The following is a 16,164-nucleotide window of genomic DNA, read 5'->3' as shown; positions in this document are numbered from 1 at the left end:
GGGACTTCTCTTCAGAGAACTAAAAGGTTCAGGGACTTCTCTTCAGGAACAAAAAGGTTCAGGGACTTCGCTTCATAGAAATAAAAGGTTCAGGGACTTCTCTTCAGGAACTAAAAGGTTAAGGTACTTCGCTTCATAGAAATAAAAGGTTCAGGGATTTCTCTTCAGGAACTAAAAGGTTCAAGGACTGCTCTTCATAGAACTAAAAGGTTCAGGGACGTCTCTTAAGGAACTTAAAGGTTCAGTGACTTCTCTTCATAGAACTAAACGGTTCAGGGACGTCGCTTTAAAGAACTGAAAGGTTCGGGGACTTCTCTTTAAAGATCTAAAAGGTTCATGGACTTCTCTTATGGAACTAAAAGGTTCAGGGACTTTTTTTCAGGAACTAAAAGGGTCAGGGACTTCTCTTCATAGAACTAACAGGTTCAGGGACTTCTCTTCATAGAACTAAAAGGTTCAGCCACTTCTCTTCTGGAACTAAAAGGTTCAGGGACTTCTCTTCATCGAACAAAAAGGTTCAGGGATTTCTCTTCATCGAACTAAAAGGATCAGGGACTTCTCTTCATAGAACTAAAAGGGTCAGGGACTTCTCTTCATAGAACTAAAAGGTTCAGGGACTTCTCTTTAGATATCTAAAAGGTTCAGGGACTTCTCTTCAGGAACTAAAAGGTTCAGGGACTTCTCTTCATAGAACAAAAAGGTTCAGGGACTTCTCTTCAGGAACTAAAAGGTTCAGGGACTTCTCTTGAGGAACTAAAAGGTTCAGGGACATCTCTTCATAGAACTAAAAGGATCAGGGACTTCTCTTTAAAGATCTAAAAAGTTCAGGGACTTCTCTTCATAGAACTAAAAGGTTCAGGGACTTCTCTTCAAAGAAAAAAAATGTTCAGGGACTTTTCTTCATAGAACTAAAAGGTTCAGGGACTTCTCTTCTCAGAACAAAAAGGTTCAGGGACTTCTCTTCAGGAACTAAAAGGTTCAAGGACTTCTCTCCATAGAACTAAAAGGTTCAGGGACTTCTCTTTAGAGATCCAAAACGGTCAGGGACTCCTCTTCAGGAACTAAAAGGTTCAGGGATTTCTCTTCATCGAACTAAAAGGTTCAGGGACTTCTCTTCATAGAACTAAAAGGTTCAGGGACTTCTCTTCAGGAACTTAAAGGTCCAGGGACATCTCTTCATAAAACAACAAGGTTCAGGGACTTCTCTTCAGGAACTAAAAAGTTCAAGGACTTCTCTTCATAGAACTAAAAGGTTCAGGGACTTCTCTTCAAAGAACTAAAAGGTTCAGGGACTTCTCTTCATAGAACTAAAAGGTTCAGGGACTTCTTTTCAGGAACATAAAGGTCCAGGGACTTCTCTTCATAGAACAAAAAGGTTCAGGGACTTCTCTTCAGGAACTAAAAGGTTCAAGGACTTCTCTCCATAGAACTAAAAGGTTCAGGGACTTCTCTTTAGAGATCCAAAACGGTCAGGGACTCCTCTTCAGGAACTAAAAGGTTCAGGGATTTCTCTTCATTGAACTAAAAGGTTCAGGGACTTCTCTTCATAGAACTAAAAGGTCCAGGGACATCTCTTCATAAAACAACAAGGTTCAGGGACTTCTCTTCAGGAACTAAAAGGTTCAAGGACTTCTCTTCATAGAACTAAAAGGTTCAGGGACTTCTCTTTAAAGATCCAAAAGGGTCAGAGACTCCTCTTCAGGAACTAAAAGGTTCGGGGACTTCTCTTCAAAGATCTAAAAGGTTCAGGGACTTCTCTTAGGGAACTAAAAGGTTCAGGGACTTCTCTTCAGGAACAAAAAGGTTCAGGGACTTCTCTTGAGGAACTAAAAGGTTAAGGGACATCTCTTCATAGAACTAAAAGGATCAGGGACTTCTCTTTAAAGATCTAAAAAGTTCAGGGACTTCTCTTCATAGAACTAAAAGGTTCAGGGACTTCTCTTCAGGAACAAAAAGGTTCAGGGACTTCGCTTCATAGAAATAAAAGGTTCAGGGACTTCTCTTCAGGAACTAAAAGGTTAAGGTACTTCGCTTCATAGAAATAAAAGGTTCAGGGATTTCTCTTCAGGAACTAAAAGGTTCAAGGACTGCTCTTCATAGAACTAAAAGGTTCAGGGACGTCTCTTAAGGAACTTAAAGGTTCAGTGACTTCTCTTTATAGAACTAAACGGTTCAGGGACGTCGCTTTAAAGAACTAAAAGGTTCGGGGACTTCTCTTTAAAGATCTAAAAGGTTCATGGACTTCTCTTATGGAACTAAAAGGTTCAGGGACTTTTTTTCAGGAACTAAAAGGGTCAGGGACTTCTCTTCATAGAACTAACAGGTTCAGGGACTTCTCTTCATAGAACTAAAAGGTTCAGCCACTTCTCTTCTGGAACTAAAAGGTTCAGGGACTTCTCTTCATCGAACAAAAAGGTTCAGGGATTTCTCTTCATCGAACTAAAAGGATCAGGGACTTCTCTTCATAGAACTAAAAGGGTCAGGGACTTCTCTTCATAGAACTAAAAGGTTCAGGGACTTCTCTTTAGATATCTAAAAGGTTCAGGGACTTCTCTTCAGGAACTAAAAGGTTCAGGGACTTCTCTTCATAGAACAAAAAGGTTCAGGGACTTCTCTTCAGGAACTAAAAGGTTCAGGGACTTCTCTTGAGGAACTAAAAGGTTCAGGGACATCTCTTCATAGAACTAAAAGGATCAGGGACTTCTCTTTAAAGATCTAAAAAGTTCAGGGACTTCTCTTCATAGAACTAAAAGGTTCAGGGACATCTCTTCAAAGAACAAAAATGTTCAGGGACTTTTCTTCATAGAACTAAAAGGTTCAGGGACTTCTCTTCTCAGAACAAAAAGGTTCAGGGACTTCTCTTCAGGAACTAAAAGGTTCAAGGACTTCTCTCCATAGAACTAAAAGGTTCAGGGACTTCTCTTTAGAGATCCAAAACGGTCAGGGACTCCTCTTCAGGAACTAAAAGGTTCAGGGATTTCTCTTCATCGAACTAAAAGATTCAGGGACTTCTCTTCATAGAACTAAAAGGTTCAGGGACTTCTCTTCAGGAACAAAAAGGTTCAGGGACTTCGCTTCATAGAAATAAAAGGTTCAGGGACTTCTCTTCTGGAACTAAAAGGTTCAGGGACTTCTCTTCTCAGAACTAAAAGGTTCAGGGACTTCTCTTCAAAGAACTTAAAGGTCCAGGGACTTCTCTTCATAGAACAAAAAGGTTCAGGGACTTCTCTTCAGGAACTAAAAGGTTCAAGGACTTCTCTCCATAGAACTAAAAGGTTCAGGGACTTCTCTTTAGAGATCCAAAACGGTCAGGGACTCCTCTTCAGGAACTAAAAGGTTCAGGGATTTCTCTTCATCGAGCTAAAAGGTTCAGGGACTTCTCTTCTCAGAACTAAAAGGTTCAGGGACTTCTCTTCAAAGAACTAAAAGGTTCAGGGACTTCTCTTCATAGAACTAAAAGGTTCAGGGACTTCTTTTCAGGAACTTAAAGGTCTAGGGACTTCTCTTCATAGAACAAAAAGGTTCAGGGACTTCTCTTCAGGAACTAAAAGGTTCAAGGACTTCTCTCCATAGAACTAAAAGGTTCAGGGACTTCTCTTTAGAGATCCAAAATGGTCAGGGACTCCTCTTCAGGAACTAAAAGGTTCAGGGATTTCTCTTCATCGAACTAAAAGGTTCAGGGACTTCTCTTCATAAAACAACAAGGTTCAGGGACTTCTCTTCAGGAACTAAAAGGTTCAAGGACTTCTCTTCATAGAACTAAAAGGTTCAGGGACTTCTCTTTAAAGATCCAAAAGGGTCAGAGACTCCTCTTCAGGAACTAAAAGGTTCAGGGACTTCTCTTCATAGAAATAAAAAGTTCAGGGACTTCTCTTCATAGAACTAAAAGGTTCAGGGACTTCTCTTCAGGAACTAAAAGGGTCAGGGACTTCTCTTCATAGAACTAAAAGGTTCAGGAACTTCTCTTCAGAGAACTAAAAGGTTCAGGGACTTCTCTTCAGGAACAAAAAGGTTCAGGGACTTCGCTTCATAGAAATAAAAGGTTCAGGGACTTCTCTTCAGGAACTAAAAGGTTCAGGGACTTCGCTTCATAGAAATAAAAGGTTCAGGGACTTCTCTTCATAGAACTAAAAGGTTCAGGGACGTCTCTTAAGGAACTAAAAGGTTCAGTGACTTCTCTTCATAGAACTAAACGGTTCAGGGACGTCGCTTTAAAGAACTAAAAGGTTCGGGGACTTCTCTTTAAAGATCTAAAAGGTTCATGGACTTCTCTTATGGAACTAAAAGGTTCAGGGACTTTTTTTTAGGAACTAAAAGGGTCAGGGACATCTCTTCATAGAACTAACAGGTTCAGGGACTTCTCTTCATAGAACTAAAAGGTTCAGCCACTTCTCTTCTGGAACTAAAAGGTTCAGGGCCTTCTCTTCATCGAACAAAAAGGTTCAGGGATTTCTCTTCATCGAACTAAAAGGTTCAGGGACTTCTCTTCATAGAACTAAAAGGGTCAGGGACTTCTCTTCATAGAACTAAAAGGTTCAGGGACTTCTCTTTAGATATCTAAAAGGTTCAGGGACTTCTCTTCAGGAACTAAAAGGTTCAGGGACTTCTCTTGAGGAACTAAAAGGTTCAGGGACATCTCTTCATAGAACTAAAAGGATCAGGGACTTCTCTTTAAAGATCTAAAAGGTTCAGGGACTTCTCTTCAGGAACTAAAAGGTTCAGGGACTTCTCTTCAAAGAACTAAAAGGTTCAGGGACTTCTCTTCATAGAACTAAAAGGTTCAGGGACTTCTTTTCAGGAACTTAAAGGTCCAGGGACTTCTCTTCATAGAACAAAAAGGTTCAGGGACTTCTCTTCAGGAACTAAAAGGTTCAAGGACTTCTCTCCATAGAACTAAAAGGTTCAGAGACTTCTCTTGAGAGATCCAAAACGGTCAGGGACTCCTCTTCAGGAACTAAAAGGTTCAGGGATTTCTCTTCATCGAACTAAAAGGTTCAGGGACTTCTCTTCATAGAACTAAAAGGTCCAGGGACATCTCTTCATAAAACAAAAAGGTTCAGGGACTTCTCTTCAGGAACTAAAAGGTTCAAGGACTTCTCTTCATAGAACTAAAAGGTTCAGGGACTTCTCTTTAAAGATCCAAAAGGGTCAGAGACTCCTCTTCAGGAACTAAAAGGTTCGGGGACTTCTCTTCAAAGATCTAAAAGGTTCAGGGACTTCTCTTAGGGAACTAAAAGGTTCAGGGACTTCTCTTCAGGAACAAAAAGGTTCAGGGACTTCGCTTCATAGAAATAAAAGGTTCAGGGACTTCTCTTCAGGAAATAAAAGGTTCAGGGACTTCTCTTCACAGAACTAAAAGCTTCAGGGACGTCTCTTAAGGAACTAAAAGGTTCAGGGACTTCTCTTCATAGAACTAAACGGTTCAGGGACGTCGCTTTAAAGAACTAAAAGGTTCGGGGACTTCTCTTCAAAGATCTAAAAGGTTCAGGGACTTCTCTTAGGGAACTAAAAGGTTCAAGGACTTTCTTTCAGGAACTAAAAGGTTCAGGGACTTCGCTTCATATAACTAAAACATTCAGGGACTTCTCTTTTAAGATCTAAATGGTTCAGGGACTTCTCTTCATCGAACTAAAAGGTTCAGGGATTTCTCTTCATCGAACTAAAAGGTTCAGGGACTTCTCTTCATTGAACTAAAAGGTTCAGGGACTTCTCTTCAGGAACTTAAAGGTCCAGGGACTTCTCTTCATAAAACAAAAAGGTTCAGGGACTTCTCTTCAGGAACTAAAAGGTTCAAGGACTTCTCTTCATAGAACTAAAAGGTTCAGGGACTTCTCTTTAAAGATCCAAAAGGGTCAGGGACTACTCTTCAGGAACTAAAAGGTTCAGGGACTTCTCTTCATAGAACTAAAAGGTTCAGGGACGTCTCTTAAGGAACTAAAAGGTTCAGGGACTTCTCTTCATAGAACTAAATGGTTCAGGGAAGTCGCTTTAAAGAACTAAAAGGTTCGGGGACTTCTCTTCAAAGATCTAAAAGGTTCAGGGACTTCTCTTAGGGAACTAAAAGGTTCAAGGACTTTCTTTCAGGAACTAAAAGGTTCAGGGACTTCGCTTCATATAACTAAAACATTCAGGGACTTCTCTTTTAAGATCTAAATGGTTCAGGGACTTCTCTTCATCGAACTAAAAGGTTCAGGGATTTCTCTTCATCGAACTAAAAGGTTCAGGGACTTCTCTTCATTGAACTAAAAGGTTCAGGGACTTCTCTTCAGGAACTAAAAGGTTCAGGGACTTCTCTTCATAGAACTAAAAGTTTCAGGGACGTCTCTTAAGGAACTAAAAGGTTCAGGGACTTCTTTTCATAGAACTAAACGGTTCAGGGACGTCGCTTTAAAGAACTAAAAGGTTCAGGGACTTCGCTTCATAGAAATAAAAGGTTCAGGGACTTCTCTTCAGGAACTAAAAGGTTCAGGGACTTCTCTTCATAGAACTAAAAGTTTCAGGGACGTCTCTTAAGAAACTAAAAGGTTCAGGGACTTCTCTTCATAGAACTAAAAGCTTCAGGGACGTCTCTTAAGGAACTAAAAGGTTCAGGGACTTCTCTTCATAGAACTAAACGGTTCAGGGACGTCGCTTTAAAGAACTAAAAGGTTCGGGGACTTCTCTTCAAAGATCTAAAAGGTTCAGGGACTTCTCTTAGGGAACTAAAAGGTTCAAGGACTTTCTTTCAGGAACTAAAAGGTTCAGGGACTTCGCTTCATATAACTAAAACATTCAGGGACTTCTCTTTTAAGATCTAAATGGTTCAGGGACTTCTCTTCATCGAACTAAAAGGTTCAGGGATTTCTCTTCATCGAACTAAAAGGTTCAGGGACTTCTCTTCATTGAACTAAAAGGTTCAGGGACTTCTCTTCAGGAACTTAAAGGTCCAGGGACTTCTCTTCATAAAACAAAAAGGTTCAGGGACTTCTCTTCAGGAACTAAAAGGTTCAAGGACTTCTCTTCATAGAACTAAAAGGTTCAGGGACTTCTCTTTAAAGATCCAAAAGGGTCAGGGACTACTCTTCAGGAACTAAAAGGTTCAGGGACTTCTCTTCATAGAAATAAAAAGTTCAGGGACTTCTCTTCATAGAACTAAAAGGTTCAGGGACTTCTCTTCAGAGAACTAAAAGGTTCAGGGACTTCTCTTCAGGAACAAAAAGGTTCAGGGACTTCGCTTCATAGAAATAAAAGGTTCAGGGACTTCTCTTCAGGAACTAAAAGGTTCAGGGACTTCTCTTCATAGAACTAAAAGTTTCAGGGACGTCTCTTAAGGAACTAAAAGGTTCAGGGACTTCTTTTCATAGAACTAAACGGTTCAGGGACGTCGCTTTAAAGAACTAAAAGGTTCGGGGACTTCTCTTTAAAGATCTAAAAGGTTCAGGGACTTCTCTTATGGAACTAAAAGGTTCAGGGACTTCTCTTCATAGAACTAACAGGTTCAGGTACTTCTCTTCATAGAACTAAAAGGTTCAGCCACTTCTCTTCTGGAACTAAAAGGTTCAGGGACTTCTCTTCATCGAACAAAAAGGTTCAGGGATTTCTCTTCATCGAACTAAAAGGTTCAGGGACTTCTCTTCATAGAACTAAAAGGGTCAGGGACTTCTCTTCATAGAACTAAAAGGTTCAGGGACTTCTCTTTAGATATCTAAAAGGTTCAGGGACTTCTCTTCAGGAACTAAAAGGTTCAGGGACTTCTCTTCATAGAACAAAAAGGTTCAGGGACTTCTCTTCAGGAACTAAAAGGTTCAGGGACTTCTCTTGAGGAACTAAAAGGTTCAGGGACATCTCTTCATAGAACTAAAAGGATCAGGGACTTCTCTTTAAAGATCTAAAAGGTTCAGGGACTTCTATTCAGGAAGTAAAAGGTTCAGGGACTTCTCTTCAAAGAACAAAAATGTTCAGGGACTTTTCTTCATAAAACTAAAAGGTTCAGGGACTTCCCTTCTCAGAACTAAAAGGTTCAGGGACTTCTCTTCAAAGAACTTAAAGGTCCAGGGACTTCTCTTCATCGAACAAAAAGGTTCAGGGACTTCTCTTCAGGAACTAAAAGGTTCAAGGACTTCTCTCCATAGAACTAAAAGGTTCAGGGACTTCTCTTTAGAGATCCAAAATGGTCAGGGACTCCTCTTCAGGAACTAAAAGGTTCAGGGATTTCTCTTCATCGAACTAAAAGGTTCAGGGACTTCTCTTCATAAAACAACAAGGTTCAGGGACTTCTCTTCAGGAACTAAAAGGTTCAAGGACTTCTCTTCATAGAACTAAAAGGTTCAGGGACTTCTCTTTAAAGATCCAAAAGGGTCAGAGACTCCTCTTCAGGAACTAAAAGGTTCAGGGACTTCTCTTCATAGAAATAAAAAGTTCAGGGACTTCTCTTCATAGAACTAAAAGGTTCAGGGACTTCTCTTCAGGAACTAAAAGGGTCAGGGACTTCTCTTCATAGAACTAAAAGGTTCAGGGACTTCTCTTCAGAGAACTAACAGGTTCAGGGACTTCTCTTCAGGAACAAAAAGGTTCAGGGACTTCGCTTCATAGAAATAAAAGGTTCAGGGACTTCTCTTCAGGAACTAAAAGGTTCAGGGACTTTGCTTCATAGAAATAAAAGGTTCAGGGACTTCTCTTCATAGAACTAAAAGGTTCAGGGACGTCTCTTAAGGAACTAAAAGGTTCAGTGACTTCTCTTCATAGAACTAAACGGTTCAGGGACGTCGCTTTAAAGAACTAAAAGGTTCGGGGACTTCTCTTTAAAGATCTAAAAGGTTCATGGACTTCTCTTATGGAACTAAAAGGTTCAGGGACTTTTTTTTAGGAACTAAAAGGGTCAGGGACATCTCTTCATAGAACTAACAGGTTCAGGGACTTCTCTTCATAGAACTAAAAGGTTCAGCCACTTCTCTTCTGGAACTAAAAGGTTCAGGGCCTTCTCTTCATCGAACAAAAAGGTTCAGGGATTTCTCTTCATCGAACTAAAAGGTTCAGGGACTTCTCTTCATAGAACTAAAAGGGTCAGGGACTTCTCTTCATAGAACTAAAAGGTTCAGGGACTTCTCTTTAGATATCTAAAAGGTTCAGGGACTTCTCTTCAGGAACTAAAAGGTTCAGGGACTTCTCTTCATAGAACAAAAAGGTTCAGGGACTTCTCTTCAGGAACTAAAAGGTTCAGGGACTTCTCTTGAGGAACTAAAAGGTTCAGGGACATCTCTTCATAGAACTAAAAGGATCAGGGACTTCTCTTTAAAGATCTAAAAGGTTCAGGGACTTCTCTTCAGGAACTAAAAGGTTCAGGGACTTCTCTTGAGGAACAAAAAGGTTCAGGGACATCTCTTCATAGAACTAAAAGGTTCAGGGACTTCTCTTCAAAGAACAAAAATGTTCAGGGACTTTTCTTCATAGAACTAAAAGGTTCAGGGACTTCTCTTCTCAGAAATAAAAGGTTCAGGGACTTCTCTTCAAAGAACTAAAAGGTTCAGGGACTTCTCTTCATAGAACTAAAAGGTTCAGGGACTTCTTTTCAGGAACTTAAAGGTCCAGGGACTTCTCTTCATAGAACAAAAAGGTTCAGGGACTTCTCTTCAGGAACTAAAAGGTTCAAGGACTTCTCTCCATAGAACTAAAAGGTTCAGGGACTTCTCTTGAGAGATCCAAAACGGTCAGGGACTCCTCTTCAGGAACTAAAAGGTTCAGGGATTTCTCTTCATCGAACTAAAAGGTTCAGGGACTTCTCTTCATAGAACTAAAAGGTCCAGGGACATCTCTTCATAAAACAAAAAGGTTCAGGGACTTCTCTTCAGGAACTAAAAGGTTCAAGGACTTCTCTTCATAGAACTAAAAGGTTCAGGGACTTCTCTTTAAAGATCCAAAAGGGTCAGAGACTCCTCTTCAGGAACTAAAAGGTTCGGGGACTTCTCTTCAAAGATCTAAAAGGTTCAGGGACTTCTCTTAGGGAACTAAAAGGTTCAGGGACTTCTCTTCAGGAACAAAAAGGTTCAGGGACTTCGCTTCATAGAAATAAAAGGTTCAGGGACTTCTCTTCAGGAAATAAAAGGTTCAGGGACTTCTCTTCATAGAACTAAAAGCTTCAGGGACGTCTCTTAAGGAACTAAAAGGTTCAGGGACTTCTCTTCATAGAACTAAACGGTTCAGGGACGTCGCTTTAAAGAACTAAAAGGTTCGGGGACTTCTCTTCAAAGATCTAAAAGGTTCAGGGACTTCTCTTAGGGAACTAAAAGGTTCAAGGACTTTCTTTCAGGAACTAAAAGGTTCAGGGACTTCGCTTCATATAACTAAAACATTCAGGGACTTCTCTTTTAAGATCTAAATGGTTCAGGGACTTCTCTTCATCAAACTAAAAGGTTCAGGGATTTCTCTTCATCGAACTAAAAGGTTCAGGGACTTCTCTTCATTGAACTAAAAGGTTCAGGGACTTCTCTTCAGGAACTTAAAGGTCCAGGGACTTCTCTTCATAAAACAAAAAGGTTCAGGGACTTCTCTTCAGGAACTAAAAGGTTCAAGGACTTCTCTTCATAGAACTAAAAGGTTCAGGGACTTCTCTTTAAAGATCCAAAAGGGTCAGGGACTACTCTTCAGGAACTAAAAGGTTCAGGGACTTCTCTTCATAGAACTAAAAGGTTCAGGGACGTCTCTTAAGGAACTAAAAGGTTCAGGGACTTCTCTTCATAGAACTAAATGGTTCAGGGAAGTCGCTTTAAAGAACTAAAAGGTTCGGGGACTTCTCTTCAAAGATCTAAAAGGTTCAGGGACTTCTCTTAGGGAACTAAAAGGTTCAAGGACTTTCTTTCAGGAACTAAAAGGTTCAGGGACTTCGCTTCATATAACTAAAACATTCAGGGACTTCTCTTTTAAGATCTAAATGGTTCAGGGACTTCTCTTCATCGAACTAAAAGGTTCAGGGATTTCTCTTCATCGAACTAAAAGGTTCAGGGACTTCTCTTCATTGAACTAAAAGGTTCAGGGACTTCTCTTCAGGAACTAAAAGGTTCAGGGACTTCTCTTCATAGAACTAAAAGTTTCAGGGACGTCTCTTAAGGAACTAAAAGGTTCAGGGACTTCTTTTCATAGAACTAAACGGTTCAGGGACGTCGCTTTAAAGAACTAAAAGGTTCAGGGACTTCGCTTCATAGAAATAAAAGGTTCAGGGACTTCTCTTCAGGAACTAAAAGGTTCAGGGACTTCTCTTCATAGAACTAAAAGTTTCAGGGACGTCTCTTAAGGAACTAAAAGGTTCAGGGACTTCTCTTCATAGAACTAAAAGCTTCAGGGACGTCTCTTAAGGAACTAAAAGGTTCAGGGACTTCTCTTCATAGAACTAAACGGTTCAGGGACGTCGCTTTAAAGAACTAAAAGGTTCGGGGACTTCTCTTCAAAGATCTAAAAGGTTCAGGGACTTCTCTTAGGGAACTAAAAGGTTCAAGGACTTTCTTTCAGGAACTAAAAGGTTCAGGGACTTCGCTTCATATAACTAAAACATTCAGGGACTTCTCTTTTAAGATCTAAATGGTTCAGGGACTTCTCTTCATCGAACTAAAAGGTTCAGGGATTTCTCTTCATCGAACTAAAAGGTTCAGGGACTTCTCTTCATTGAACTAAAAGGTTCAGGGACTTCTCTTCAGGAACTTAAAGGTCCAGGGACTTCTCTTCATAAAACAAAAAGGTTCAGGGACTTCTCTTCAGGAACTAAAAGGTTCAAGGACTTCTCTTCATAGAACTAAAAGGTTCAGGGACTTCTCTTTAAAGATCCAAAAGGGTCAGGGACTACTCTTCAGGAACTAAAAGGTTCAGGGACTTCTCTTCATAGAAATAAAAAGTTCAGGGACTTCTCTTCATAGAACTAAAAGGTTCAGGGACTTCTCTTCAGAGAACTAAAAGGTTCAGGGACTTCTCTTCAGGAACAAAAAGGTTCAGGGACTTCGCTTCATAGAAATAAAAGGTTCAGGGACTTCTCTTCAGGAACTAAAAGGTTCAGGGACTTCTCTTCATAGAACTAAAAGTTTCAGGGACGTCTCTTAAGGAACTAAAAGGTTCAGGGACTTCTTTTCATAGAACTAAACGGTTCAGGGACGTCGCTTTAAAGAACTAAAAGGTTCGGGGACTTCTCTTTAAAGATCTAAAAGGTTCAGGGACTTCTCTTATGGAACTAAAAGGTTCAGGGACTTCTCTTCATAGAACTAACAGGTTCAGGGACTTCTCTTCATAGAACTAAAAGGTTCAGCCACTTCTCTTCTGGAACTAAAAGGTTCAGGGACTTCTCTTCATCGAACAAAAAGGTTCAGGGATTTCTCTTCATCGAACTAAAAGGTTCAGGGACTTCTCTTCATAGAACTAAAAGGGTCAGGGACTTCTCTTCATAGAACTAAAAGGTTCAGGGACTTCTCTTTAGATATCTAAAAGGTTCAGGGACTTCTCTTCAGGAACTAAAAGGTTCAGGGACTTCTCTTCATAGAACAAAAAGGTTCAGGGACTTCTCTTCATAGAACTAAAAGGTTCAGGGACTTCTCTTCAGGAACTAAAAGGTTCAGGGACATCTCTTCATAGAACTAAAAGGATCAGGGACTTCTCTTTAAAGATCTAAAAGGTTCAGGGACTTCTATTCAGGAAGTAAAAGGTTCAGGGACTTCTCTTCAAAGAACAAAAATGTTCAGGGACTTTTCTTCATAAAACTAAAAGGTTCAGGGACTTCTCTTCTCAGAACTAAAAGGTTCAGGGACTTCTCTTCAAAGAACTTAAAGGTCCAGGGACTTCTCTTCATCGAACAAAAAGGTTCAGGGACTTCTCTTCAGGAACTAAAAGGTTCAAGGACTTCTCTCCATAGAACTAAAAGGTTCAGGGACTTCTCTTTAGAGATCCAAAACGGTCAGGGACTCCTCTTCAGGAACTAAAAGGTTCAGGGATTTCTCTTCATCGAACAAAAAGGTTCAGGGACTTCTCTTTAGAGATCCAAAACGGTCAGGGACTCCTCTTCAGGAACTAAAAGGTTCAGGGATTTCTCTTCATCGAACTTAAAGGTCCAGGGACATCTCTTCATAAAACAACAAGGTTCAGGGACTTCTCTTCAGGAACTAAAAGGTTCAGGGACTTCTCTTTAAAGATCCAAAAGGGTCAGAGACTCCTCTTCAGGAACTAAAAGGTTCAGGGACTTCTCTTCATAGAACTAAAAGGTTCAGGGACGTCTCTTAAGGAACTAAAAGGCTCAGGGACTTCTCTTCATAGAACTAAATGGTTCAGGGAAGTCGCTTTAAAGAACTAAAAGGTTCGGGGACTTCTCTTCAAAGATCTAAAAGGTTCAGGGACTTCTCTTAGGGAACTAAAAGGTTCAAGGACTTTCTTTCAGGAACTAAAAGGTTCAGGGACTTCGCTTCATACAACTAAAAGGTTCAGGGATTTCTCTTCATAGAACTAAAAGGTTCAGGGATTTCTCTTCAGGAACTTAAAGGTCCAGGGACTTCTCTTCATAAAACAAAAAGTTTCAGGGACTTCTCTTCAGGAACTAAAAGGTTCAAGGACTTCTCTTCATAGAACTAAAAGGTTCAGGGACTTCTCTTTAAAGATCCAAAAGGGTCAGGGACTACTCTTCAGGAACTAAAAGGTTCAGGGACTTCTCTTCATAGAAATAAAAAGTTCAGGAACTTCTCTTCATAGAACTAAAAGGTTCAGGGACTTCTCTTCAGAGAACTAAAAGGTTCAGGGACTTCTCTTCAGGAACAAAAAGGTTCAAGGACTTCTCTCCATAGAACTAAAAGGTTCAGGGACTTCTCTTTAGAGATCCAAAACGGTCAGGGACTCCTCTTCAGGAACTAAAAGGTTCAGGGATTTCTCTTCATCGAACTAAAAGGTTCAGGGACTTCTCTTCATAGAACTAAAAGGTTCAGGGACTTCTCTTCAGGAACTAAAAGGTTCAAGGACTTCTCTTCATAGAAATAAAAAGTTCAGGGACTTCTCTTCAGGAACTAAAAGGTTCAGGGACTTCTCTTGAGGAACTAAAAGCTTCAGGGACATCTCTTCATAGAACTAAAAGGATCAGGGACTTCTCTTTAAAGATCTAAAAGGTTCAGGGACTTCTATTCAGGAACTAAAAGGTTCAGGGACTTCTTTTCAAAGAAATAAAAAGTTCAGGGACTTCTCTTCATAGAACTAAATGGTTCAGGGACTTCTCTTCAAAGAACAAAAATGTTCAGGGACTTTTCTTCATAGAACTAAAAGGTTCAGGGACTTCTCTTCTCAGAACTAAAAGGTTCAAGGACTTCTCTTCATAGAACTAAAAGGTTCAGGGACTTTTCTTCTCAGAACTAAAAGGTTCAGGGACTTCTCTTCAAAGAACTAAAAGGTTCAGGGACTTCTCTTCATAGAACTAAAAGGTTCAGGGACTTCTTTTCAGGAACTTAAAGGTCCAGGGACTTCTCTTCATAGAACAAAAAGGTTCAGGGACTTCTCTTCAGGAACTAAAAGGTTCAAGGACTTCTCTCCATAGAACTAAAAGGTTCAGGGACTTCTCTTTAGAGATCCAAAACGGTCAGGGACTCCTCTTCAGGAACTAAAAGGTTCAGGGATTTCTCTTCATTGAACTAAAAGGTTCAGGGACTTCTCTTCATAGAACTAAAAGGTTCAGGGACTTCTCTTCAGGAACTTAAAGGTCCATGGACATCTCTTCATAAAACAACAAGGTTCAGGGACTTCTCTTCAGGAACTAAAAGGTTCAAGGACTTCTCTTCATAGAACTAAAAGGTTCAGGGACTTCTCTTTAAAGATCCAAAAGGGTCAGAGACTCCTCTTCAGGAACTAAAAGGTTCAGGGACTTCTCTTCATAGAAATAAAAAGTTCAGGAACTTCTCTTCATAGAACTAAAAGGTTCAGGGACTTCTCTTCAGAGAACTAAAAGGTTCAGGGACTTCTCTTCAGGAACAAAAAGGTTCAAGGACTTCTCTCCATAGAACTAAAAGGTTCAGGGACTTCTCTTTAGAGATCCAAAACGGTCAGGGACTCCTCTTCAGGAACTAAAAGGTTCAGGGATTTCTCTTCATCGAACTAAAAGGTTCAGGGACTTCTCTTCATAGAACTAAAAGGTTCAGGGACTTCTCTTCAGGAACTAAAAGGTTCAAGGACTTCTCTTCATAGAAATAAAAAGTTCAGGGACTTCTCTTCAGGAACTAAAAGGTTCAGGGACTTCTCTTGAGGAACTAAAAGCTTCAGGGACATCTCTTCATAGAACTAAAAGGATCAGGGACTTCTCTTTAAAGATCTAAAAGGTTCAGGGACTTCTATTCAGGAACTAAAAGGTTCAGGGACTTCTTTTCAAAGAAATAAAAAGTTCAGGGACTTCTCTTCATAGAACTAAATGGTTCAGGGACTTCTCTTCAAAGAACAAAAATGTTCAGGGACTTTTCTTCATAGAACTAAAAGGTTCAGGGACTTCTCTTCTCAGAACTAAAAGGTTCAAGGACTTCTCTTCATAGAACTAAAAGGTTCAGGGACTTTTCTTCTCAGAACTAAAAGGTTCAGGGACTTCTCTTCAAAGAACTAAAAGGTTCAGGGACTTCTCTTCATAGAACTAAAAGGTTCAGGGACTTCTTTTCAGGAACTTAAAGGTCCAGGGACTTCTCTTCATAGAACAAAAAGGTTCAGGGACTTCTCTTCAGGAACTAAAAGGTTCAAGGACTTCTCTCCATAGAACTAAAAGGTTCAGGGACTTCTCTTTAGAGATCCAAAACGGTCAGGGACTCCTCTTCAGGAACTAAAAGGTTCAGGGATTTCTCTTCATCGAACTAAAAGGTTCAGGGACTTCTCTTCATAGAACTAAAAGTTTCAGGGACGTCTCTTAAGGAACTAAAAGGTTCAGGGACTTCTTTTCATAGAACTAAACGGTTCAGGGACGTCGCTTTAAAGAACTAAAAGGTTCAGGGACTTCGCTTCATAGAAATAAAAGGTTCAGGGACTTCTCTTCAGGAACTAAAAGGTTCAGGGACTTCTCTTCATAGAACTAAAAGTTTCAGGGACGTCTCTTAAGAAACTAAAAGGTTCAGGGACTTCTCTTCATAGAACTAAAAGCTTCAGGGACGTCTCTTAAGGAACTAAAAGGTTCAGGGACTTCTCTTCATAGAACTAAACGGTTCAGGG

Source organism: Symphodus melops (assembly GCF_947650265.1).
Source record: "Symphodus melops genome assembly, chromosome: 10".
NCBI classification, from domain to species: domain Eukaryota; kingdom Metazoa; phylum Chordata; class Actinopteri; order Labriformes; family Labridae; genus Symphodus; species Symphodus melops.
The sequence above is the reverse complement of the archived record's forward strand: the minus strand, read 5'-3'. Positions refer to the sequence as shown.